Raw genomic sequence first — 24,540 nt, forward strand, 5'->3', positions numbered from 1 at the left:
CAAGTACTTCATTGGAAGTACACACCTACTGTAGAACTGAAATCAAGGAAGGATATCTTTCAATCTAATATTAATTGCCAACTTGCAGTTAAATGATTCTGATTATTATGATGTAAGCAGTTCACCACATTCTTTCCTATGAATTAGACTGAATCAAGAAATATTCCTACAAAATGATGCACTGCTTAGCTAGACAAGAGTCCAACAGTATTAGTTATATTTGCTCAACCAGGAGTCTGGGGAGACTTGCTCCTTCAGTGTGATGTCTCTGCTTACAGTGGCTCATTACACGTATGCATTGTAACATCAGGCTACCTCAGGTGATACAATTCTGATATCCACAGTTACTTTTCATCTCTTGAGAGAATAAGTAGTGAGATATCCCTGTGTAATGCAAGGTGCTTTTTCTGTTTTTTGACCATTTTTAGTCTGTATTTTTTTCTGAACTGACAGCTGTCGCTGTGTGGGATTATTAGATGTGAAAGATTTCAGTGAAAATATACTCATCCTTGCTACCAAAGGGTCTTGTGTCACCCCTAACAATGCCTTAGTGGCATTGCATTTTCTGTTTCTGGCAGTCAGCACCTGCCTCCCCGCAAGCAGGTAAGCCAGTAGAATATACAAGGAAATGGTTTACTGACTGGATTACGAAATGTCTAGGTAGTGGACTTCCCTGGATCTTTAAGTATTTACAACAATATAATAAAAAACTCTAGTCTATAGTTTTTTGTTAGCTTATTAAATAGTACAAGATTAAAACACCACTCTTTCTTACAGAATATGTTTAATAAGTATTGACAGAGCCAATTGATCACGTTTCCAAATGTTCAAGTGACCATTACAATAACTTTGACAATACAAGAGCTGTTCTGTTAAAAGTCTAGAAAGTTTCAAGAAATTCCGCTGAATTTCTTGATATAAGATGCATCAAGTCAACTCCTGCTTCTCTGTGACATGACAAATGTTGCAGTTATCTTCAGTGAGTAAAATAAAATGTTTTCATTGTCTTCCTTGCTTTTCACATGCCCAGAAGTAACCTGATGATTTGCCAGTGCCAGCGGAGTAAACTTTTAACTCTGTCAGCCTTGGCAAAACCGAAATTGCCATTCAAACACAAGAAGAGAGTACTGGGAGTGTTTCAACACCACACAAACCCCTGTACCCAAGAAACTAGAACACAAAGAGTGGGGGATGTCAAGGACAGGTCTCTTGTAGTCTATTTAGTCCAAGAGTACGCCAGTTAGGTGATCGCCTTTGTGAGCATGGGAAATGAAAGTGGCAGTTAGATGTGTGAGGGAGTTCCCTTTATGGACTAGGTGGTCTCACACACATTATAGTGTCATGCTTCATTATATGACCAACTAGCACACCCAGGTAAGATAATACTACCTGGGCAGACTCAACCTCGTTGTTGTATAAACTCTGAGGGAGTGCTGAAATGTTATCTTCCTGGATAAATCAAGTGATCCAGTTAAAAGGTAAGATAGATAATAAAATTACCTTACAAATCACCTATTAGATATAATATTTAAATGGATGTGTTTGTAGGTAAGATTAAAAGAACAGTAGGGACACATTTGAATATACTGATTCAAAGTGTTTGAAAAAAGTGGGGACCAACATGTTTCTGCCCTCTCTAGGAGCCAAAGCGGTCTGGGGCATTCTTTAGGGTCAAGGATCCCTAATATATAAGGGGCTAGATAGATATGCTAGCCAGTGAGCAGATAATTTTAAAATGCACACGAGGCGTACCTGGTTAAACTGTAGAGGTATGGCCCTATGGAGACAAGGCAGTTAGCCTCAAGTCTGGGAACATGCAGAGGGGAGTTGCCCCTTATAGTCACACTTACTCCAAAGGTGGCATCTCGTTGCTGCACCTAAGCGTTCCGCGTCCCAGCTGCTTGCTCTAGCCAAAATTGCCTACAAGCATGGATCATCGAGGGCACCTCCAAGTCTGCTGTTTGATTCCTGGTGTGTCATTGAGGAGTATTGGGAGGGAAGGCAGAGAGGGGAGAGATGGAGTGAGTTGTGGTGATTAAAACAAAGAACCGAAACTCACTCTGAAAATAAAGACATGCACTCACATGGACTCCTAAACAATTTATGATATGAAAAAAACATAAAAAGTAGTTTAAACAGTGGAAAGCTAATCCCAACCAAAAGTAAGGGAAAGTGAGCTCCATGTGAGTGATAGACACCCAAGAAAGAGGAAGGCTACCAATAAAAAAATTGTAAATTGTACTGAGAAGAAAAACATATTGTGAATAATGGTATGTGTGACAGACAACTGTTGCTATCTGCAGCAAAAGTGCTGCAGTCCAATTATATACACATACAAATTATGACTGTCCTTGTCTCAATACATATTCAAACCCTACACAAAATATTGCATAGCTCATGTTTACTTAGGTTTGAAGTAGCTGCAGTATTCTTACATATAATACACCATACCATACTCATACCTAAAACCCCCACTGGTCCCCTGCATAGAAGACTAAACAGTAGTTAATGTTCTCTGTCTCACAAACTGACTCTTCTTCACAGGTTTCTGCAGGCACTTTCAGATCAGAGCAAACTCCCCGATCTAAGATGTGTGAGTTCCATGTTTGGTTCCTGTTGTTAAGTTTCTCTGCATGCATGGCATCCTCAAAACTCTCCCTCCACAGCCACAAGTGTTGCAGCATTGTACTATATGGAGATAGCTGCCAAATATTCTGAATATCCGTATTGTCTGTTACTAGAGGAAGCCTGGATCATAATTTACTTGTATGACGTTAGAATAAAGCTCAAGATATTAATAATAGTAACACAATATTATCTAGAACTTCATATTGCATATCTGCTGGTTTTAAGCACTGTAAATAATGAGGGTTTATATTATCCATTTCAATACTGCTCAGTTAACTGGCCACTGAAAACAGAAGAGTGAGATGGGATGTTGGGAGACGAATGTCCCCTTCATACTGTACAGAGTGCCCCTTTCCCTTAGCTCCCAACTGCAGGGATTTGCTTTCCCTTTTTTTTTTTTGGAACAAAGCTTCATGCTAATCTATCATGTGTGTGAAGGACTACGTCTGCCCAATTACATCAGTGAGGTCCTGGACCTGGAGAGGTGTACCAAACACACTCACATTTGTTGGAACTGACTACTGTCCCCATCAGGGGTTTAGCTTTGAGAGTAGATGAGGTAGCATATCATGTTTTTGTAATTCTTTTAGTTGTGACCAAACCTTTTTATCAATGTCATGGGAGTGGGAGCCAACTGGCCCTCTCATCTACATTTTGCTGCTGTACTCTAACATAGATCCCAGCAACAGCATTCTAGTGCATGTATGTCTGTATGTATGTGTGACCTTTGTTTTACGTGCATAACATGTTTATGAGTGAACCAGTGTGAAGCAGGCCTGTGTGTTACATTTTGGAAGAACAAAGGCTGATCAATGCATACAAAATGGAGATGAGTTGGCTTTAACAAATAGTGGAAAAGTACTGCTAACACTCATGAGACTGAAGGGAGGAAACCTAGACTATAAAGTGGGAGAAGCAGAGACAGAGGTTTCCTTTGAAATTCAATTAGGCCCTTTTGCTGCAAGAAGCTGCTAATTAGTCTTCTTCACCACTACTGTTTGTAGATAGAAGGGTTGAAGGGTGGGTCTGAAGTTTCTGAAGTTGAGAGTCCTAAGAGTAATTTAGTTGAGGTCAGCTTTTTGTCTCTCTTCCCAGTTTCAATCAGTGTGACTGTTAATTGCCAGGTGTAGAATGCGCACAGTTCCTTGTGCCTCCATTGTGGGTGCTCAAACACGGAGGCAATCTTGCTGTAATGAGCATCAATCTACACAAATGCTCAGTCTGAAAGTCAACCTAGAAAGGACATGTGAAAGATGAATCAACCAAAAGTGGTTCTTAAAGTGCAGAGAAAAAATACAAATCACCTGCCTGGTGTAGTTGTATACACGTTGGAGGTGTTGATCGACTTGTGTCAGCTCCAGGGTCTCTTTTACATAGGACGGAGTACTGCACAGAGTACCAAGAGGATTGCTGTGCAATAATAGTTAGTTTTCTGCTTACAGGCAGCTTCCCAGAGGTAAGGGGATATCACCTGGAGTCTGATCTGAGAGGAAGATCTGTCTCCCTGTCCTGAAGCACCTGGAAGTATTTTTCCTGAAAAGCAGAGGGAAGGAGTGAGCCAAGAAGATCTAACAGTGAGCCGGAGTAGAAGCAACTCACCCCTAATCTGAGGGTCTATCCATCTGAAACTCTAAAGAGGCATGACCAGTGTGCTCGTGGGCAGGACCCGAAGTGTATCAGAGTGGCCAGTGACACTGAAACATGAAGCTGCTAACCTGTGCCATTTGCCCAAACAGTTTCTAAAGCTATCTCTACAGCTATTAGCCAGTTGCACTCCCGGAGTGTGCCTTAATGGGCTATGAATGGGATGTGTACCATGGGTAGTAAGTGAAGCTCTTGAAAGGCTGGAGTGATGTGGTCATATAGGCATTGTTGCTAACATTTCCTGACTACAGCAGCTTGCATTGTTCATAGGTAATTGGTTTTTCTTGCATGATTTCTGGAAGGTAATACTTTTTGTGTGCAAAAAATGCAAAAATCCAAGCAGAATGGGGGACAAATGTTACATTATAATGTTCTCCATTACTGATCATGAACATTCTACACACTGTAATACTGATATTTACTGCTTGCAGTATTACCTCACTCAAACTCACTTAAGTCACACTGAGCACCTTATTACGGAAGGTTGCACTTGGAAGGGGGCTTTATAGTTAGTTTCTGGTGCAGAGAAAAAGTATTTTTGATCTCCTAACTTTTAAATTGATCCATACAAAGCAAATGTGGGCAAACTCTTTTGAATACAATATTCCTGACTCCGTTTGCATTACACAGAGAATACAAATTGGAATAAACATTCATCCTTTGTGTATTATGATTTTGCACATAACCTGAAAAGCCATTGGATGAGCTGTATAGGGACTTGAGGTTCATATTTTGCAACTCACTCAAGTATGAGTGTAGATTTGGTTTGTTTGAAAGGTTACTTAAGATCAGTAAGGATGTGCAGAATCAGTTTTTTCTACCATCTGTTGTGATACTTTGGTTAAGATTTGTGAAACCCAGAAAAGAAGATTCCCCATCACAACTATAATGGTCTAAATCCAGTTTCTGAAGTTGGGTTGCTTCATGCTCTCTTGTGAATTAAGATATATATCTAGATGGACCTGTAAGCGCACTGATGGAGAAAAACAAATAATGCCTTTCAGAGAAGTGCTTCCCCCACATTGGATTACATGCACCATTTAGAGATAACAAAACTTAAAGGCCTGGTATGGGCCTGATTCACAAAGACTGCTGTATGAGTAAATGTGACTTGCACTTATAGAACTCCTGACTTACTCCTGACTTACGCCTGGATTTCAGGAGCTCTACAAGAGTACGTGACAGAAAAATCATTGTGAATCATAAGGTTCTCTCGAGTGTTCCTCTGCATGCTGTGCTATCTGAGGTGAATAAAGCCTTATTTTAATTTAAACTCAAACTGTAATGTTTGTGGGAGGATACGTCAATTAAGCCACATAAATTATCGTCTTTACTGCAACCTGTCTTTCACACTCAAGTTGGAAAGGCTGTAAAGACACATTTCCCCTTTGCTAGGCACTAGAAATGCAAGCTTGCTTTGCAGTCTCCTGCCTTTGCAAGAGTACATCGGCAGAGAATGACTACACTGAGTTGTTAAACCTTTAGGAAACAGCAGATCATGTGCACACACTAATTTTACATCTATTTGTACCACTGGATCCTGAAGAAATGTCTCCAATGGAGAACTGCAGAAGTTCTGTGTCTTTATGATACAATGTCAATCGACATTCCTATGCTCCCAGTGCCCCTTTCTGAAAGCACCATCTAATCTGTAACGTGTTCTTTAGTATTGCAGAAACATAGGTGATTTCATTTGACACTAAGGGGGTCGCGAATGACGGAAGCACCGCCAACAGGCTGGCGGTGCTTCCAAGCCCATTCTGACCGCGGCGGTAAAGCTGCGGTCAGAAAACCGGGGCCAGCGGTTTCCCGCCGTTTTTGCCCCGGCTGGGCGAATCCGCCATGGCAGCGCTGCAAGCAGCGCTGCCATGGGGATTCTGACCCCCTTACCGCCAGCCTGTTTCTGGCGGTTGTCACTGCCAGGAAGAGGCTGGCGGTAACGGGTGTCTTGGGGCCCCTGGAGGCCCCTGGAGGCCCCTGCACTGCCCATGCCACTGGCATGGGCAGTGCAGGGGCTCCCTAACAGGGCCCCAGCCAGCTTTTCACTGTCTGCCTAGCAGACAGTGAAAAGCGCGACGGGTACAACTGCACCCGTCGCACGCCCGCAACACCGCCGGCTCCATTCGGAGCCGGCTTCTGTGTTGCAGGCCTCCTTCCCGCTGGGCCGGCGGGCGCTAACATGGTTAGCACCCGCCGGCCCAGCGCGAAGGTTGGAATGCCGGCAGCGGTCTTTTGGCCGCGTGGCGGCCGATTGGCGGTTACCGCAGGGTCAGAATGACCGCCTAAGTATTGTCCTCTGTTATTCAAATTTCACCTTTAGGAACGATAGGAACATGGGTTTGGTATGCTTTATTTTTAGCCAATAACCTGTTGAAGTAGCAAATCATGATCATTTGACCTACATGACTGATCCTAACCACTTTTGTGCTAATGCTGATTGGCCATATTCTATTAAGACTGCAGGATAAAATTAAGAACTTTTACCACAAACAGTGGCATGACATAGCGCTTATGTTTAACTATGGGCTGTTAATGAGGAAGGTTACTGCAACAGAACATTTTGTGTCCTAATTAACACAGCTGAATGTCTTTGTCCACCTTCTGGAGTATTCTCCGAAGGTGTGCTTCTTCTGCGGATAGCTGGGTCACTCTAGGAATTTCCTACTAAGACGAAGACAGACACAAAAGTGAATGCCCAAGAGTAACACAGTTTTGCGTGTCAAGCAATAACCACTGTGCATTTTATAGCATTTCTCACACTATATAAATAACCACATAGATGTACAAGCACACTGAAGCACTTTTGTATTCAAGAGCTCCAGGTAAATTCCTGAACACAAACTATGCACTTCAGTTAGGTATTGTCTTTGTCACAATACCCATATTTGTTTAAATTATGCATAGTATGCAAAATATATTTCATCAGCTCTGTGTGTGAAAAGTCTACAAAAAGGCATATATCACCTACAAAAATCACAAGAGATGCCGGCAGGACACTGGTTCTAGCAAAAAAATTGCCATTTTGTATTAATAGTGTGCTGTAAATATATGTCTGAGAATACCCATTCCACAAGGGTCACTGTAAAATTGACAGGTGAACAGTTGGAAGGCATTTGTGTGTGTAAAGTGGAAGTTATGACAATTTCAATTAAGTACCTTGATTTGACACCCCCATGGAATGCTTTTACTCTTACTACTAGGTGTGATAAGGAACAGTTGCAAGACAGGTTCTGGCAAGATAACTACTGAGATCTGCATTAAATCTGCAAGTCACTGATTAGGCATGTGACAGGGTTAATACACGCTTTCCTCATTCAGAGGATGACAAATCGTGAGAGAAATTTAACATAACAAAACTTTTCAAAGATGAGCTGAAAGTATTGCAAAATGATTGTGTCTTGACCTAATTAATACTAGCTGACTTTAAATAATTAAAGCATTTGAGAGATAATTGTGAAGGGAATGATGCCTATGGTGCACATTTGCTTTGGTGAAAGCCGATTCAAATGAACATGTTCAATTCAGTCTGTATTGTGAAAGTACTTCTGATATAAATGTATTATATATTGAGGACTTTAAAGCACACCATAGGTAGTAAACACTTACTGAGAAACTAATATCCATGAAATGAAAAACAACATCTCGTAAGAATCCAACATTATTGCTTACTACCAGTCAAATACTTGTGATGATTACAGCCCACGCAGTTCAGCTACATTCTTTCCTCTAGATTACACTAAATCAAGAAATAGTCTTACAAAATGGTACACTGCTTAGCTAGATGGTAACGACAGTACTACCACAGGATATTATTTTCGTTTTCATTAACAAGCGACATCCTGATAGCCACAGTTACTTTTCATCTCTTTAGAGAATAAGTAGTGGCATATCCCTGCTCATTGCAGGGTACTTTTTTCTGATTTTTGACCATTGTTTAGTCTATAATCTTTTCTGAACAGACAGAATATCAACAGCTGCCACTATGTGGTGTTATTAGATCTGAAAGACCTCAACTGGCAGATGCTGATCCTCGCTATCAAGGGGTCACTTGTGTGACCTTTAGCAATGTCTTGGTGGCACTGCATTTTATACTTCTGGCACTCCGCACCTGTCCCCCCCAAACAGGCAAGTCAATAGAGTATACAAGAGAGCGGTATCGTGATTGGAGTATATAAACCTTTAAGTAGTGCATTTCTTGGATCACTACATAATTACAAGAATGTAATAAAAAAAATCTAGCTTAGAACATTAAATTGTGTTGGGTCACCTCCTCTGTTTTTGTGACATGACCAATGTGGCAGCCATCTTCAATTAATAAAAATACATTGTTTCAATGTGTTCCACCCTTTTGGCATGGTCAGAAGCAGCTATATGCAATATGATGTGGTTGTGTAACCTCACTGTGTAACAATGACACACTTTTGTATGAGGTCCAGTTAGGTTCATTTATAAAACTTTAGCTCAGTCTGCGTCGCTGTGGCTCCTAGCAGTCATACTTTATCAAAGGAGAAAGTGCAAAGCATTAGGAAGTATCATAACAGTGGAATAAGAAGAAAATGTACCACAATAAAATTCCAACACTGACTTCTAAAAATGGACTTTATTTTTATCTTTAAACAGGCACCCCCAATAAAAGATCCACTGGAGCCTTCAAGAGATATGAATTTTTAAAGAAACAAAAAAAATCACTGCTTTTCACTAAAACACAATAAATCATTGTAATCTACTGCTCCTGTGGATTAGGGATACCCACCATAAGCAAGTTGAAACAACTATCTAGGCACCCTTACAGGTGCCCATTCCGCGCTGGTGTCGGGGGTTTTTGTGTGGCTACCCCCTGGTCAGCAAACAGATAGGGCAACTTTGGGTTCAGTGACCAATGTCTCATGAAGTCCTGGTGAAGTCCAGCAAAGGGCCAGTGACAACTCCGGTTAAAGCGAAACCAGCGGTTCCCTTTACTTCACAGTAACTGCTGTACCGGCCGACCAAATTGCACTATGACATATCTCCTAGGTTCAGCAGACTGAGGTGCAACTGTTGAGGGTTGGCACTCAGTGTCCCAGGTTACACCTCAGGGTCCAACAGCAGGCAGGCGATCCTGGCTCCTGAATTAGCAAAGGCAAACTTTTTAGTTTCTATTGCCATGCAGCTCTACAGGGATCAAGTCACTCCTGTCTAGTGCTCATGATCAACTGCTCCTCAAGCGAGACACCACAGGCCTCACTTTGCTAGCAGCAAGTTCAGTCTTTGGTACAGCCTCTCTTTCCTGGGGTCCAGGCACTTATTGGTCATAAAAGAGCTACACAAAGGTAATTGTTTGATGGTGACAAAGGTGGTTCTCTATCAAGGAAATACCAATAGAGAATATAATACATTGGGGTGTGTTTTAGATTCCACCCTAGTCGCACTGTACTTTGCAGACATTCCTGCAATCATTGTTAACCAAAATGGGAGGCCATCAAGTCCTTTGCCTACTTTACGGTGATGACTTAACAATAATGCACGACATGAACTGGGCTAGAATGAAAGCTAATTGCATTAAATAAATATTGTGAAGCAAATAAATTAATTATTTAAACGGATGAAACTAAAATGTTGGTGTTCCATCCCAAATGCAAATCTTTTTCGTGGTAAATTGGTTAGACGAGAGTAGAGGAATTCTCATCACACAGATATCTATGAATTATTTTTGATAATAATTTAAATTGGAAAATGCACGTAAACACTTTAAAATCCAGAAAATCCATTGGGACGGTAAAGAAATTTAGAAGGGGGTTTAATGGACCTTCCTTAAACCATGCCTTGCAGCTTCTAATACCATGGTAACGGGTGGAGATTTTGAGTCTGAGTGTGAAATTTGATTGGGAAAAATTGAAAGGCCTTTGCTTCAAACTGTTATATTTACACAGTTGTGCCACTGTACAAACTGTGGTGAGCCTTAACCTGACATCTTAGAATTGTAAAACTATGCTACAAATCAGAAGTGTTTGACATATTCAGCTAACTTCACACAAGTTAAGTGTCCAGTTATTGCAAAAACAAAATAAGATATTGCTGAGGTTAAACCAGGTGGACAGAGGAGCCGAGAGCCCAATTGTTATTGCAATATATTTTAATCTCCGTGATTTTTATATAGATTCTCCTTTAATTTTATTGAAGAAGGAACTGGAAGAACAGGGTGAGGTGGTATCTATGCCAAGAGATGTAAACTATTTGTTCTGAAGACATCAACTTTATCCTTGAGAGACTCCTAGCAGGAACAGTTATTATATCAAAATATAACAGACCTCTCGAGCCCAATACATCAAAATGAAGCTTTAAAACTCAGAATAGGCTTAAATCCATGATCTGTTAACTCAGAAGGTTTAAAACTCTAAAGACACTCTTAAAATGTGGATACATAATCTAAGAAGTTCTTAGTAAGTTCTTAGTAAGAAACTAAAATTACTGGAGAAAAGGCTTAACTTGCTTCAACTGGACATGGAGAAGCATACATCGGAGGTGGAGGACTTATGGAATAGCTATTTGGTTTATTAGGAATTACTGTTTAACAAACCAGGCATGTCTAATTCCCAACTCCACTAAGGCAATATTTTTTTACTTTGAAGGAGCATGCCAACCCTAAATGGTTATCAAGTCCAGATTGTTCAGAAAACGATGCAATTTGATCCAGCAACATTTCGAAGATGAGATTGAGTTAACCCATGGTAATATCGCAACGTTTGAAGATTAGAATGGACATGGTACATTTAATTCCCAATTAAACTGGGACACTGTATTTTTCCTTTAAGGAAACTTCATTAGAAGAAACAAACTTTATGATTGATGAATCTCACATTCACAGTCCACATCCTTTTGAGGTGATTTGAACTGATTATTTGTGACATCATCAATGCATCGTTTACAGAGGATGCTATTACTACCATCTTAAAAGAGACATGTTTAGTCCCTCTATTTAGGAAAAGTATCATTTGATGCCCTTGATCTAAAGAGCTATTACTCATGCCCTAGTATTCCATTTTCACAAACGTTAACTAAAGAGGTAGCAACAATCCATCTGCAGAAACCAGTTGAAAGATCAGTATTTGCTAAGTGAAAGGCAATCACAGCTCTGATCATGCAGGGGAATGCAAACTGCTTTGACTGATGTTCATACCACTATGCTGGAGATCACAGAGAGTGATGATTGCCCATTTCTGATGTTATTAGACCTACCATAGACGTGATGTGCTACAAGCATCAAACAAGACTCTTAACGGGTTCCACTTCTTGCTGCAATATACATGTCTTGTAGTTATGGTCATAGAAAAAGCTGATACACCACTCGCTCAATCCCCTGTGGTCTTGTCTTTTCCCCTAATTTTTAACATTGGTGCTAGCCTTTACATGAGATATTGGTAAATTGGGGGTAGCCCTTCAAACTGATGTAGCTGATAATTAGCTAGTGTTTTGCTTGACTAATCATCCTGAGGTTGATGAAGTTGGAGAGGCAAATGTTTGTGTAAGATTTGAAAGCTGGCTGAGCACCAAACAGCAAGTGTTGGTAATGGAATCATTGTTATCAACAGTTAGATGATGGAAAAGTTTAAGGGTCACGTTTAAAGTTTTGAAACAAAACTGAAAGTCTTCAGCTTTTTTGGACAAAACATGAAATACAGAAAATAATCAACTAGCTGAACATCTTCCACCATAAAAATAGTATTTCAGCTGAAATCTAGGGCTGAATTCCACTCCACATTTAGGGTTTACTCCAAAAATTGTAGAATGTGCAATGCCCTTCACACTCTAGATGAGGCCTGGGATCAATGGAGTTGGAATCTTTTGGTGACTAGAATGGGATCATCCTGGATTTGAGTATGACCACGAATGCCAATATTATTAATGTGGTCTTCTCATCCAATTATTACCTGAAAACACTGTATCATAAACTGCTATTTCCATTCAGAGGCAGACTGAACAATTATCGGTAGTGCAGTAACAGGTTAAAAAAGGGACTAAATAACTCCTTGCTGGTAGGCCCTTGATAAACAGGTACTCAAGAACACAAACATTACAGAATTTGGCCTCTATGGCAGTTAGCAGCCTACCATATTATTCCCATGGTTGTCTATTATTAAACACATTCTGCTGTTCATCAGTGTACAAAGCTTACTTTGTTACAAACAATTGTTTATGGCTTGGTGGTAGATTATGTGAAGGGTCATTTTAAGCCTTATTAACCTGTGATGGTCATTTGTTCAACCAACAAGCATTGTCCAATACTTCAGACGATAAGCTGGGGTACAGCCTTCCAAGTATGGCATGCTTGCATTGGAATGCTTTGATGAAAGATCTAAGGTGTATCAAGCAACTATTTTTCTTTGAGAAGGCAGTGAAATCTCATTTGAATGCTTAACATCCACAACAGTGAAGCGCATAGTTGCCTTTTTGGGTTTACGCTCTACATAAGAACTTGATTGATTAATTTCTAATGTTATGTGCACCAACCTAGAGAGACATTTACCAGACAAGGGACTTCCTGAGTTTTGCTTTTCTCCTCAAAACAAAAACTAGATCTAGCATATGGCAAACCCTGGGGCTGAAGTGAACTTTGAGAGAAGAGAAAACTATATCATCCAGGATGGAGAAGATCCCCACAGGAGCACAAAACTACAGCTGAGAAGACTGAAAGCTTAATGGAGACTGTATTGAGGAAGTGAGGCACACAGAGGTTGCAAAGACTTGTAGTCCAGGTTGCCTGGACTGAAATGAATATCTTTCCAGTGAAACAAAGGGATACATGCAATTTATATGGAATGCTGCCCTCTGGTTTGTTAACTAAAATACTTTTCTATGCCCATTGCAATATACACAGAAAGCCTATTTTAGGATTGTACTAGCAGAGTGCAATAATGGGGCCTTCACAATTAATTCTGCAGGTCTTAGTACAATTCCTTTGAGGTTTGCCATTAGCTTATCTAGGGTAATCCCAAAAGGCTGTCCCTGCTGGCATACAATGCAAGAAGGTCAGCGTATAAGCAATTTTCATTTTAAGAGATCAAAGTAAGTTTATAAATATGAAATGTGGAATTAAGGCTGATTAGTTGATGTGCTCGTACTATATCCTTTTTTATCTGAAAGGGTTCAGGGTGTGGGGTGTGTGTACCTTTTACTGTAATGTTTTTCATTAATGGAACAGTCACTTGGCGGGTCCAGTGCTTACCCACTCCCTACGAATTTTCTCACCCACATAGAGTCAATTTTGAACTTGGTGGCAAATTTTCTTCCTTTGAAAAGCAATGCACTATCAATTTGTGGGTTCTACATAAATCTGATTGCATATGGAGTTATTTTGATGACAATGTTATCCTGGTTAACTCTTTCTTTGAGCATAAGGCACTACAAAGACCTGTAGGGGATTTCCTCGACAGCACCCTCTACCCCTGGACACAGGCAACCTGATCCCATGCAGCCATATTAATTGAGCACATAGACTTTTTTGTCTTTGGGAACTAGCTTTGTGCACACTGAAAACATCTTATTTGACTTGGGTTCATTGTGACTTTCATTATTGATGGTAGGTGATATGTTTTTAGGTGACTGATTTCAAAGCCGTTTTTGTTAGACTCTCAAAGCTCCGGCTTAGATCCACTGTGCTATCTTTTTGAACCAAAGGCCACGTTGGAACTAGGACATATCATAGTATGTTTGTGGCAACTGTTTAGCAGTTGACTCAAAATTCAGAAAGCCTTGTTCATATGATAATATTACCCACAGAGCTCCATGTGATTTCATATTACAACTCCTTATAACACAATCTCTATAATTATGTTTGTGTCTTGGCCCCTGAATGTATTAGGACCTTCTGATGTTTATGCTCTTTTTATGTTGTCGGTAATTTTACTACCTGACTCTTCTATATTAAAATACACTAGCTTTTCTTGGAAAAATTGATTGCTGACTGAAAATATAATTTATTCCATGTACTCACTGCTGTGATATGGTATATGTGTTCCAAATCCTTCATCATCTCCTAGAGGAGACCTTTAATGTTTGCTGTCCCTTACCATGGAGGACTGTACAAAGGGAATAATGCGGTTATCCATTCACAGTATATAAGGATATTTGATACTACTGGCAATTGGCAGTAGCCACCATAGACAAAACATAGTAAACACTAACAGCCTCAGGCCGAAAGTTAACAAATAACAACACAAAATTAGATTTGGAATAATGCTTCTGCTGATCACCACTGGGAGCAAGATTAGTTTATGACGTGATGGATTCTAGCCATGGGGGAAAGTTTTTTTGTGATACAAGGAAATATACACAGGTTTCAAGTTTAGTATTTATGTAATTAAAAAGACTATAATTAAAGACACATGTATCATAATAAGCCATGTCTAGGGATACACATCTGAATGAAGAGGGTGACTTTTTCTGTAATTCCTCCACATTAGTCAGAAATTGCTAAACCTGCCCAACACATTTTTCCTGACATGTAGGGCCACACGTAACATGACAATTACTCTAGAATTGATAATGTGTGAAGCATGCATTGCATAAAGCGTTGACTCTATGCAATGATAATATTTGAAAAATAACTGCAGAAATCACATTTGTGGACAGTTTCTAGGGTTTGCCTACTTCAGAGTAAAATGGTTCAGAGAATTTCCAAAGGTTTCTTTAATTTCAAATCGTAAAGTAACTGTTAACTTGGCTGCTCACAAGTTGAAATGCTTTCACCCAAATGTAGAAGTTGATGCCATTTAATTCCTGGGATCCCAGCCAATGTAATGGCCACATTAGGCAACATCATATTATATTTTGTGGCATCAAGGAAAGGATAGCTTTCTAAACCAGCAGATTGTGATAGACTAATTAACTAATTAACAGTGTTATGCATACCTTCCATGTTGGTGGCCTTGTACAGTGTTGTAATTTCAGATGTCAGTCTGTGTAGGCTGCCTATTCTTACGATACTGGTGATGCTGGTGTAAGGTTTTTGTCTGGTAGGTCTCAGGTTCAATTATAAGAAATATTTTGTCAGAGTACACCTGACTGCAGAATTTGTGCCACCTGTATAACACAGAAGTAAATACGAATGCATCATGCTTTCATATATAGTGTGTGAATGTGCCTTTTGTATTAATGGTGTGCAATAAATATGTGCCAGAATATACCCATTTCACAACTGGCTCTGTAAAAGGTACAAGTGAACACTTGGATGAATTGTCTGTGTGGGGGAAGTGGCAATATTCCAATGTCATTTAGGTACTGCCATGGTTTGCCTTTACTCCTACTAATCGGTGTGATAGTGATCATTTGCAGGCAGATGCTGGCAAGATAGCCCAATGAGATAAGAACTCATTACTGAGACCTGTAGTAAATCTGCATGTCACATATTTGACATGTGTCAGGGTTAACACAGGCCTTCATCATTCAGAGGCTGATAAATCGTAAGGCAAAGTTAAGACAACAAAACACGATCATTATTCTCAGAAGAGCTGCAGAATGCGTGTGTCTTGATCCAATTAACTGTATTTGACTGTGAAGAATGAAAGTATTTGAGGAATAAATGTGAAGAGAATGCTGCAGGAGTTATATGTGGTGGTGGTGTTTTAGTGGCTTTCAATTAAGAATGTCTTTTGCACTGGAAGATGTCCCCTGGAGGTCACTGAATAGGACATAAGGGTGTTTATCTTTGTAGGCAAATAGAATAAGGTATTTTACTCTCAGACCTTCTTGCCCCCGGCACGTGTTTTCAAACCCAACCGGCCCATTTTAGAGTGATTCTATTGCAATTGTAATGCTTTGTATTACCTTCTCCAAAGTATTTTTTTATGACTTTGTGGTGGCATGTATTAAAGATGTCTGGGGCCTTTAAATGTTATCTTCATTTAATCATCTGTCTGGTGTGTACCTGCATCAGGAACCCCACAGAGTGAGGCTACCTCAGGTGATACAATTCTGATATCCACAGTTACTTTTCATCTCTTGAGAGAATAAGTAGTGAGATATCCCTGTGTAATGCAAGGTGCTTTTTCTGTTTTTTGACCATTTTTAGTCTGTATTTTTTTCTGAACTGACAGCTGTCGCTGTGTGGGATTATTAGATGTGAAAGATTTCAGTGAAAATATACTCATCCTTGCTACAAAGGGTCTTGTGTCACCCCTAACAATGCCTTAGTGGCATTGCATTTTCTGTTTCTGGCAGTCAGCACCTGCCTCCCCGCAAGCAGGTAAGCCAGTAGAATATACAAGGAAATGGTTTACTGACTGGATTACGAAATGTCTAGGTAGTGGACTTCCCTGGATCTTTAAGTATTTACAACAATATAATAAAAAACTCTAATCTATAGTTTTTTGTTAGCTTATTAAATAGTACAAGATTAAAACACCACTCTTTCTTACAGAATATGTTTAATAAGTATTGACAGAGCCAATTGATCACGTTTCCAAATGTTCAAGTGACCATTACAATAACTTTGACAATACAAGAGCTGTTCTGTTAAAAGTCTAGAAAGTTTCAAGAAATTCCGCTGAATTTCTTGATATAAGATGCATCAAGTCAACTCCTGCTTCTCTGTGACATGACAAATGTTGCAGTTATCTTCAGTGAGTAAAATAAAATGTTTTCATTGTCTTCCTTGCTTTTCACACGCCCAGAAGTAACCTGATGATTTGCCAGTGCCAGCGGAGTAAACTTTTAACTCTGTCAGCCTTGGCAAAACAGAAATTGCCATTCAAACACAAGAAGAGAGTACTGGGAGTGTTTCAACACCACACAAACCCCTGTACCCAAGAAACTAGAACACAAAGAGTGGGGGATGTCAAGGACAGGTCTCTTGTAGTCTATTTAGTCCAAGAGTACGCCAGTTAGGTGATCGCCTTTGTGAGCATGGGAAATGAAAGTGGCAGTTAGATGTGTGAGGGAGTTCCCTTTATGGACTAGGTGGTCTCACACACATTATAGTGTCATGCTTCATTATATGACCAACTAGCACACCCAGGTAAGATAATACTACCTGGGCAGACTCAACCTCGTTGTTGTATAAACTCTGAGGGAGTGCTGAAATGTTATCTTCCTGGATAAATCAAGTGATCCAGTTAAAAGGTAAGATAGATAATAAAATTACCTTACAAATCACCTATTAGATATAATATTTAAATGGATGTGTTTGTAGGTAAGATTAAAAGAACAGTAGGGACACATTTGAATATACTGATTCAAAGTGTTTGAAAAAAGTGGGGACCAACATGTTTCTGCCCTCTTTAGGAGCCAAAGCGGTCTGGGGCATTCTTTAGGGTCAAGGATCCCTAATATATAAGGGGCTAGATAGATATGCTAGCCAGTGAGCAGATAATTTTAAAATGCACACGAGGCGTACCTGGTTAAACTGTAGAGGTATGGCCCTATGGAGACAAGGCAGTTAGCCTCAAGTCTGGGAACATGCAGAGGGGAGTTGCCCCTTATAGTCACACTTACTCCAAAGGTGGCATCTCGTCGCTGCACCTAAGCGTTCCGCGTCCCAGCTGCTTGCTCTAGCCAAAATTGCCTACAAGCATGGATCATCGAGGGCACCTCCAAGTCTGCTGTTTGATTCCTGGTGTGTCATGGAGGAGTATTGGGAGGGAAGGCAGAGAGGGGAGAGATGGAGTGAGTTGTGGTGATTAAAACAAAGAACCAAAACTCACTCTGAAAATAAAGACATGCACTCACATGGACTCCTAAACAATTTATGATATGAAAAAAACATAAAAAGTAGTTTAAACAGTGGAAAGCTAATCCCAACCAAAAGTAAGGGAAAGTGAGCTCCATGTGAGTGATAGACACCCAAGAAAGAGGAAGGCTACCAATAAAAAAATTGTAAATTATACTGAGAAGAAAAACATATTGTGAATAATGGTATGTGTGACAGACAACTGTTGCTATCTGCAGCAAAAGTGCTGCAGTCCAATTATATACACATACAAATTATGACTGTCCTTGTCTCAATACATATTCAAACCCTACACAAAATATTGCATAGCTCATGTTTACTTAGGTTTGAAGTAGCTGCAGTATTCTTACATATAATACACCATACCATACTCATACCTAAAACCCCCACTGGTCCCCTGCATAGAAGACTAAACAGTAGTTAATGTTCTCTGTCTCACAAACTGACTCTTCTTCACAGGTTTCTGCAGGCACTTTCAGATCAGAGCAAACTCCCCGATCTAAGATGTGTGAGTTCCATGTTTGGTTCCTGTTGTTAAGTTTCTCTGCATGCATGGCATCCTCAAAACTCTCCCTCCACAGCCACAAGTGTTGCAGCATTGTACTATATGGAGATAGCTGCCAAATATTCTGAATATCCGTATTGTCTGTTACTAGAGGAAGCCTGGATCATAATTTACTTGTATGACGTTAGAATAAAGCTCAAGATATTAATAATAGTAACACAATATTATCTAGAACTTCATATTGCATATCTGCTGGTTTTAAGCACTGTAAATAATGAGGGTTTATATTATCCATTTCAATACTGCTCAGTTAACTGGCCACTGAAAACAGAAGAGTGAGATGGGATGTTGGGAGACGAATGTCCCCTTCATACTGTACAGAGTGCCCCTTTCCCTTAGCTCCCAACTGCAGGGATTTGCTTTCCCTCTTTTTTTTTTGGAGCAAAGCTTCATGCTAATCTATCATGTGTGTGAAGGACTACGTCTGCCCAATTACATCAGTGAGGTCCTGGACCTGGAGAGGTGTACCAAACACACTCACATTTGTTGGAACTGACTACTGTCCCCATCAGGGGTTTAGCTTTGAGAGTAGATGAGGTAGCATATCATGTTTTTGTAATTCTTTTAGTTGTGACCAAACCTTTTTATCAATGTCATGGGAGTGGGAGCCAACTGGCCCTCTCATCTACATTTTGCTGCTGTACTCTAACATAGATCCCAGCAACAGCATTCTAGTGCATGTATGTCTGCATGTATGTGTGACCTTTGTTTTACGTGCATAACGTGTTTATGAGTGAACCAGTGTGAAGCAGGCCTGTGTGTTACATTTTGGAAGAACAAAGGCTGATCAATGCATAAAAAATGGAGATGAGTTGGCTTTAACAAATAGTGGAAAAGTACTGCTAGCACTCATGAGACTGAAGGGAGGAAACCTAGACTATAAAGTGGGAGAAGCAGAGACAGAGGTTTCCTTTGAAATTCAATTAGGCCCTTTTGCTGCAAGAAGCTGCTAATTAGTCTTCTTCACCACTACTGTTTGTAGATAGAAGGGTTGAAGGGTGGGTCTGAAGTTTCTGAAGTTGAGAGTCCTAAGAGTAATTTAGTTGAGGTCAGCTTTTTGTCTCTCTTCCCAGTTTCAATCAGTGTGACTGTTAATTGCCAGGTGTAGAATGCGCACAGTTCCTTGTGCCTCCATTGTGGGTGCTCAAACACGGAGGCAATCTTGCTGTAATGAGCATCAATCTACACAAATGCTCAGTCTGAAAGTCAACCTAGAAAGGACATGTGAAAGATGAATCAACCAAAAGTGGTTCTTAAAGTGCAGAGAAAAAATACAAATCACCTGCCTGGTGTAGTTGTATACACGTTGGAGGTGTTGATCGACTTGTGTCAGCTCCAGGGTCTCTTTTACATAGGACGGAGTACTGCACAGAGTACCAAGAGGATTGCTGTGCAATAATAGCTAGTTTTCTGCTTACAGGCAGCTTCCCAGAGGTAAGGGGATATCACCTGGAGTCTGATCTGAGAGGAAGATCTGTCTCCCTGTCCTGAAGCACCTGGAAGTATTTTTCCTGAAAAGCAGAGGGAAGGAGTGAGCCAAGAAGATCTAACAGTGAGCCGGAGTAGAAGCAACTCACCCCTAATCTGAGGGTCTATCCATCTGAAACTCTAAAGAGGCATGACCAGTGTGCTCGTGGGCAGGACCCGAAGTGTATCAGAGTGGCCAGTGACACTGAAACATGAAGCTGCTAACCTGTGCCATTTGCCCAAACAGTTTCTAAAGCTATCTCTACAGCTATTAGCCAGTTGCACTCCCGGAGTGTGCCTTAATGGGCTATGAATGGGATGTGTACCATGGGTAGTAAGTGAAGCTCTTGAAAGGCTGGAGTGATGTGGTCATATAGGCATTGTTGCTAACATTTCCTGACTACAGCAGCTTGCATTGTTCATAGGTAATTGGTTTTTCTTGCATGATTTCTGGAAGGTAATACTTTTTGTGTGCAAAAAATGCAAAAATCCAAGCAGAATGGGGGACAAATGTTACATTATAATGTTCTCCATTACTGATCATGAACATTCTACACACTGTAATACTGATATTTACTGCTTGCAGTATTACCTCACTCAAACTCACTTAAGTCACACTGAGCACCTTATTACGGAAGGTTGCACTTGGAAGGGGGCTTTATAGTTAGTTTCTGGTGCAGAGAAAAAGTATTTTTGATCTCCTAACTTTTAAATTGATCCATACAAAGCAAATGTGGGCAAACTCTTTTGAATACAATATTCCTGACTCCGTTTGCATTACACAGAGAATACAAATTGGAATAAACATTCATCCTTTGTGTATTATGATTTTGCACATAACCTGAAAAGCCATTGGATGAGCTGTATAGGGACTTGTGGTTCATATTTTGCAACTCACTCAAGTATGAGTGTAGATTTGGTTTGTTTGAAAGGTTACTTAAGATATTCAAACAAATCAGTAAGGATGTGCAGAATCAGTTTTTTCTACCATCTGTTGTGATACTTTGGTTAAGATTTGTGAAACCCAGAAAAGAAGATTCCCCATCACAACTATAATGGTCTAAATCCAGTTTCTGAAGTTGGGTTGCTTCATGCTCTCTTGTGAATTAAGATATATATCTAGATGGACCTGTAAGCGCACTGATGGAGAAAAACAAATAATGCCTTTCAGAGAAGTGCTTCCCCCACATTGGATTACATGCACCATTTAGAGATAACAAAACTTAAAGGCCTGGTATGGGCCTGATTCACAAAGACTGCTGTATGAGTAAATGTGACTTGCACTTATAGAACTCCTGACTTACTCCTGACTTACGCCTGGATTTCAGGAGCTCTACAAGAGTACGTGACAGAAAAATCATTGTGAATCATAAGGTTCTCTCGAGTATTCCTCTGCATGCTGTGCTATCTGAGGTGAATAAAGCCTTATTTTAATTTAAACTCAAACTGTAATGTTTGTGGGAGGATACGTCAATTAAGCCACATAAATTATCGTCTTTACTGCAACCTGTCTTTCACACCCAAGTTGGAAAGGCTGTAAAGACACATTTCCCCTTTGCTAGGCACTAGAAATGCAAGCTTGCTTTGCAGTCTCCTGCCTTTGCAAGAGTACATCGGCAGAGAATGACTACACTGAGTTGTTAAACCTTTAGGAAACAGCAGATCATGTGCACACACTAATTTTACATCTATTTGTACCACTGGATCCTGAAGAAATGTCTCCAATGGAGAACTGCAGAAGTTCTGTGTCTTTATGATACAATGTCAATCGACATTCCTATGCTCCCAGTGCCCCTTTCTGAAAGCACCATCTAATCTGTAACGTGTTCTTTAGTATTGCAGAAACATAGGTGATTTCATTTGACACTAAGGGGGTCGCGAATGACGGAAGCACCGCCAACAGGCTGGCGGTGCTTCCAAGCCCATTCTGACCGCGGCGGTAAAGCTGCGGTCAGAAAACCGGGGCCAGCGGTTTCCCGCCGTTTTTGCCCCGGCTGGGCGAATCCGCCATGGCAGCGCTGCAAGCAGCGCTGCCATGGGGATTCTGACCCCCTTACCGCCAGCCTGTTTCTGGCGGTTGTCACTGCCAGGAAGAGGCTGGCGGTAACGGGTGTCTTGGGGCCCCTGGAGGCCCTAACAGGGCCCCAGCCAGCTTTTCACTGTCTGCCTAGCAGACAGTGAAAAGCGCGACGGGTACAACTGCACCCGTCGCACGCCCGCAACACCGCCGGCTCCATTCGGAGCCGGCTTCTGTGTTGCAGGCTTCCTTCCCGCTGGGCCGGCGGGCGCTAACATGGTTAGCACCCGCCGGCCCAGCGGGAAGGTTGGAATGCCGGCAGCGGTCTTTTGGCCGCGTGGCGGCCGATTGGCGGTTACCGCAGGGTCAGAATGACCGCCTAAGTATTGTCCTCTGTTATTCAAATTTCACCTTTAGGAACGATAGGAACATGGGTTTGGTATGCTTTATTTTTAGCCAATAACCTGTTGAAGTAGCAAATCATGATCATTTGACCTACATGACTGATCCTAACCACTTTTGTGCTAATGCTGATTGGCCATATTCTATTAAGACTGCAGGATAAAATTAAGAACTTTTACCACAAACAGTGGCATGACATAGCGCTTATGTTTAACTATGGGCTGTTAATGAGGAAGGTTACTGCAACAGAACATTTTGTGTCCTAAATAACACAGCTGAATGTCTTTGTCCACCTTCTGGAGTATTCTCCGAAGGTGTGCTTCTTCTGCGGATAGCTGGGTCACTCTAGGAATTTCCTACTAAGACGAAGACAGACACAAAAGTGAATGCCCAAGAGTAACACAGTTTTGCGTGTCAAGCAATAACCACTGTGCATTTTATAGCATTTCTCACACTATATAAATAACCACATAGATGTACAAGCACACTGAAGCACTTTTGTATTCAAGAGCTCCAGGTAAATTCCTGAACACAAACTATGCACTTCAGTTAGGTATTGTCTTTGTCACAATACCCATATTTGTTTAAATTATGCATAGTATGCAAAATATATTTCATCAGCTCTGTGTGTGAAAAGTCTACAAAAAGGCATATATCACCTACAAAAATCACAAGAGATGCCGGCAGGACACTGGTTCTAGCCAAAAAATTGCCATTTTGTATTAATAGTGTGCTGTAAATATATGTCTGAGAATACCCATTCCACAAGGGTCACTGTAAAATTGACAGGTGAACAGTTGGAAGGCATTTGTGTGTGTAAAGTGGAAGTTATGACAATTTCAATTAAGTACCTTGATTTGACACCCCCATGGAATGCTTTTACTCTTACTACTAGGTGTGATAAGGAACAGTTGCAAGACAGGTTCTGGCAAGATAACTACTGAGATCTGCATTAAATCTGCAAGTCACTGATTAGGCATGTGACAGGGTTAATACACGCTTTCCTCATTCAGAGGATGACAAATCGTGAGAGAAATTTAACATAACAAAACTTTTCAAAGATGAGCTGAAAGTATTGCAAAATGATTGTGTCTTGACCTAATTAATACTACCTGACTTTAAATAATTAAAGCATTTGAGAGATAATTGTGAAGGGAATGATGCCTATGGTGCACATTTGCTTTGGTGAAAGCTGATTCAAATGAACATGTTCAATTCAGTCTGTATTGTGAAAGTACTTCTGATATAAATGTATTATATATTGAGGACTTTAAAGCACACCATAGGTAGTAAACACTTACTGAGAAACTAATATCCATGAAATGAAAAACAACATCTCGTAAGAATCCAACATTATTGCTTACTACCAGTCAAATACTTGTGATGATTACAGCGCACGCAGTTCAGCTACATTCTTTCCTCTAGATTACACTAAATCAAGAAATAGTCTTACAAAATGGTACACTGCTTAGCTAGATGGTAACGACAGTACTACCACAGGATATTATTTTCGTTTTCATTAACAAGCGACATCCTGATAGCCACAGTTACTTTTCATCTCTTTAGAGAATAAGTAGTGGCATATCCCTGCTCATTGCAGGGTACTTTTTTCTGATTTTTGACCATTGTTTAGTCTATAATCTTTTCTGAACAGACAGAATATCAACAGCTGCCACTATGTGGTGTTATTAGATCTGAAAGACCTCAACTGGCAGATGCTGATCCTCGCTATCAAGGGGTCACTTGTGTGACCTTTAGCAATGTCTTGGTGGCACTGCATTTTATACTTCTGGCACTCCGCACCTGTCCCCCCCAAACAGGCAAGTCAATAGAGTATACAAGAGAGCGGTATCGTGATTGGAGTATATAAACCTTTAAGTAGTGCATTTCTTGGATCACTACATAATTACAAGAATGTAATAAAAAAAATCTAGCTTAGAACATTAAATTGTGTTGGGTCACCTCCTCTGTTTTTGTGACATGACCAATGTGGCAGCCATCTTCAATTAATAAAAATACATTGTTTCAATGTTTTCCACCCTTTTGGCATGGTCAGAAGCAGCTATATGCAATATGATGTGGTTGTGTAACCTCACTGTGTAACAATGACACACT

Source organism: Pleurodeles waltl, chromosome 2_1, assembly GCF_031143425.1.
Source record: "Pleurodeles waltl isolate 20211129_DDA chromosome 2_1, aPleWal1.hap1.20221129, whole genome shotgun sequence".
Taxonomy (NCBI): Eukaryota; Metazoa; Chordata; class Amphibia; order Caudata; family Salamandridae; genus Pleurodeles; species Pleurodeles waltl.